Source organism: Macaca thibetana, chromosome 4, assembly GCF_024542745.1.
Source record: "Macaca thibetana thibetana isolate TM-01 chromosome 4, ASM2454274v1, whole genome shotgun sequence".
In the NCBI taxonomy this organism is placed as follows: domain Eukaryota; kingdom Metazoa; phylum Chordata; class Mammalia; order Primates; family Cercopithecidae; genus Macaca; species Macaca thibetana.
The window spans coordinates 82,752,136-82,756,480 of record NC_065581.1 but is presented as its reverse complement, the minus strand read 5'-3'; the positions used below and the strand labels follow the sequence as shown (position 1 = coordinate 82,756,480).

General features: G+C 33.3%; 1 protein-coding gene across 4 annotated transcripts in view; it reads left to right on the top strand.

The window, feature by feature from the left end:
• Nucleotides 1–274, top strand: part of SYNCRIP (synaptotagmin binding cytoplasmic RNA interacting protein) — a 33,001-nt gene extending 32,727 nt beyond the window's left edge. For all 4 annotated transcript variants that reach the window (XM_050788147.1, XM_050788144.1, XM_050788143.1 and 1 more), the window contains one exon: nt 1–274. This exon is cut by the window's left edge. The gene's annotated coding sequence lies outside the window, so the exon portion shown is untranslated.
• The last annotated feature ends 4,071 nt before the right edge of the window (nt 275–4,345 follow it).

Sequence of the window (4,345 nt, the reverse complement as noted above, 5' to 3'; positions counted from 1 at the left end):
GAGTTGATAGCTTAAAGTAAAAAGTGAAAATTATAGTTTCATTAGGACTTGGTGTAATCCCCTCTCCCCTTCCCCAAAGGGATACTGCAGTTATATCACATACCCAATAGGCACCACGATGAAGATCAGAGCTTATACTTAATTAAGGTTTTATACACACCAGTTCCCCAGTAAATGCAAATTTAACAAGAAAATTAGACATGTCATATGTTCAAAATGCTCATGGCAAACAATCATTTTGCATTCCTGCAAATAAAATTGTTTTATACTGTAAGCTGGAGGCGAGTGTAACTTATTTTTGTAATAAAGTTTTTATTTTTTTTATGTGTCATTAATATAAATGTGTGTTAGTGTAGAAATCTTCTGGTTTAAAAACTTAGAATTGCACACATTTCAGTATGTTTATTTGTACTTACATAATTTTAGAATAGTGGTTGCCAATAGCCTGTATGTTTCACATTAATTGGTTTTTTGTTATCTAAATAAATCATTTTAGTATGTTGTATGTCAGTTACTGGGATAGCTGGGACATAGAGTGTAATTTAAAATTTGTCAATAAGTATTCATTGGAATATATGTAAATGTGCCTTGCCGGTTATTGAAACTTACCTACAAAATGAGTATGGGGTGACAAAAATTAGTTCCTGGTGCTTAATGAAACTTTCTGCCACTGATTTTATATATTACCCCGTGCTTTTTTAAAGTACATCTCTCTCAAAACTTAGTGTAAGTTTGAGGGCTACACAAAACATTTACATTTCATTCTAACATAATGAATATAATAGGTTGTGGAAAGTGGGTAAACTAAATGTAGCCTTCAGTAAAATTGAATCTCAGTGTAATCCTTGGTGCTGGCATTTCCCAGTTCCGAGGAGTTAAATGATCCCATCTAAGAGGTCATTGCCATGCCTATTGGCACTTTACTGTCATAGCATTTTTAAGGGACACTGTCAAGGTGTTTAAGTTAATTCTCAGAATTATTTGTTGGGATTTTAGGACAGGTTTGTTTTACTTAAAGTAAGAACTGCATTGTCAAAGTTGAGAGATGAACACTTTTGTGAGTTCACAAATGTGTTCTCAAGAAAACATTAAAATATGGAGCTCTGGGTTTTCAAGACTATTTGGCATTCTTAGTTTGGGGACTTGGGAGGGAAACTGATAAAAAGAAATTGTGAAGAATTGATGGTTATACTTAAAGAAGGGTAATGTAAACAGTGGTGATGAAATTATACACATCAAGTGAAATTACTTGACAGTGTTCATTTGAATGACTTTGAATTCAAGCCATTATAATTACTTTTAAAATTAAATATCATTTGCACTGTTCTGATAATGGGTGCAGTTTTTGAGCAATATAATCAGAGCTAAATATGCATGTAGTGATTAGTGATGTGAACAATTAACGTTCTGAGAAGAAATACTAACTGTGGTATTTTCAAACTTAAATTTCTGTAGTAAAATCAGTATCAAAGTCTTATCAGATCAAGGAAAACAGGCAATGCATATAAACATACTTTTGAATGTTGTGTGGCCTATAAAGCAATAATGCAATTTATATGGAATGTCATGGGATATGAGAAATGGAAATGCAAAAATAACTAATCCTTTAGTAAAAATGTCAACATGTTAAAGGGGGAATGTTAACTAATGTAGGTTATTGCTATTTGTGATTTGTTTATGGGTTCTTGGCTTTGACAGCTTCAAAGAATGGACAGTGATAAGTCAAAGAAATTTTGTATATATTGTCAAGGAAAGGGTCTTAAATCCAAGAGTCAAGTCCCTTCCTTGGGGTAAAAAATGTATTCTTAAAGCATTCTGATTGTTAAAAAGAAAACTTAAGTTATCTAACCAAAACAGACGCAAGATTTTGTTTCTGCAGACTACTTGGCAATCAAAAGTGATCACAAATTTAGTTTATCAGTTTTCAGAAAGTTGCTTTGTGAGAAAATTTTGTTAGATATATTCTCCCAAGCATGCTTTTTGTGGAAGGTTTTCGGCCATTGCAACTGAATCAGATGTTAAAAATGAAGGGAAAATTGTGCACACACAAAACTGTTGTACACTCATGATTGCAATTTTAGCTTAAGAAACTTTTCTACCAGTTACTGCAAATCTGACTTAAAATGTAGTTTCCTCATGATAAAATAGGAACAACATAGAAATGGATTGATGGGGTGGTGATCTGAGTTATTGTATATAAAAGTTTTTAAAGAATAGAATGATGAACATCAAGCTAGATAGGCAAAATTGACACATTTGGAACAGCTTTTTTGACTGTGAAGCCAAAAGTTGTCAGAAACATAGCAAAAGATCCCATATTATTACAGAGTATCATACGTAGTCTCTATTTTAAGGGGAGAAATTAAATAGAAGGGCTTCATGCATTTAGGAGAGGGTGCTAAAGCTTCTCAAGTTCGTAAAACTTACAGGAATACCCACCATGATCATTTTCTCTCTAACTGTGTATACCACAAAATTTTCATCTGGCCATAGGAATTCATTGGTGGGTGTAAAATTAATGACTAAAGAACTTAACTGACAAATACATAAACAGACTTGTGGGGATATTGTTTTAAGGTGTATTAATTACTCAGTGATCATACCACTCAATAGGGCATGCCACTACTTTCTTAAGATGCTAATTATGAAGCAGTGCTCACAGGCATTTTTTAACTAGCAAATTACTAGATGGACTTTTGGGGTCTGTCACTTTTTAAAAGTATTTAAGACTTAAATTAGCACCACAGTCTGCCTTCAGTAATACACCTAAAATATTCTTCAGGACCAGAAGCATTCAGTTTGAAAATTGTGCAGATGCAAACCAGTATTATTACTAACGCTCTGGGTCAAAGGTTAGGTTTTTAATGTTAACAGTAGTCTGGTAAATATTTAGAAGTCTGGCATTGAGAAACAAAAGCTTGTACCTGACTAGTATTTTTATTTAAAAAAATTAGTTCTGTTAGCTTATTTAAATTGTCTTTTACATTTATTTATCCGTAGAATTTATATTTATTTCATTCCTTTCATCTCACTGAAAACTGTCTGCAGGCCCTTTGATTTGGATTAGATGTGTGAAGTACTGTCTTTTGCCAAAAACCTCAAATTACCTGTTCTTTTCAACGTAGTGGTTTTGTGCTTGTTTGGAGATCAGTTCAAAAACTATCTGTACTATCTGTACTGCCTCTGATGTTAAGATTTTATGTATAGCATAAGGAAGCTAGCTCTGACTATATTTTCCTAAGAATAAAGACCTATTTTTGTAGCATGTCTTAGGATCTCCAGGAGTCCAAGAATTATTGTGGGTGTCCTCCATTTCATCACTTTTCACTTAACAGCTTTTAAGTAGATACTTGGAATCTTTAGAGGTCTGTCGCACTTTGATTATCCATACATTCGAAGTAACTGGCCAATGGTGAAAAATTGCCCAAGATATCCTCAGTTGCAATCACATTACTGGAAGATGAATAAATTCATTAGGCTGGTCTTAATTTTTGATGGAAACATTCTGTTGTCACATACTTACCATTGGATTTGATAAAGTTAGTGATAATTTGGAAAGAATTGGGGACTTGTCAATATATTTGTGGGTTTTGGCTTATACCCCTAGGATTTCTTGGTTGGGGAATGAGCAGTTTTGGCCGCTTCCATCAGGACAAGATTCTTTAGGTCATTTAGTGCAGGTTTAGTTCTATTTTGGATTAACATTTATATTGATTATCAAAAACAAGCTTTCATCATTTCAGAACAGTCCTGGAAGTTTGACTTTGAGTGTGGGAGAAGTCCTAATAAACCATTTTGGAAATTAGTGTCTCCAAGTGTTATAGCTTCCTGAAATGGGTTTCTAACACAATGGGATCAAAATAAGGTTATTTTAGGATAATATACTGTAAACTTAATTGTCTGATTTTCTACTTTGTCTATAAAGTGGCTTACAACAAGTTCTAATCTTGAAAGGAGTTATAAAGGTTATCTGTAATGTTTATGAATTGTCATTTCTTGCCTTTTGTTAGGCTTTCAGCTTTATTCTGAAAAGGAGATTGTTACACAAACTCAACTTGTTTTGGAGAGAATTTTAGGAAACCTAAGGGAGTTGGCATTTTATATCATTTTTGATGGGCAGTTTTTGAGTTTTCAGGGCAGAAGGACAAAGTATTTGGTGTGGAAAAGTTGTTACCACAGATTAAAGAATAAGACCAGGGCTTGCTGACAATAATAAATCTGTTAAAGAGTTTTGTAGGTTCCATATGGTAAAATTAGGTCTTGTGACTATAGAAACACCATGATATACAAGAAGAGTTCCAACATACATGTAACGGCTCATTTAATGGTGTTAACTTTAAGTTGA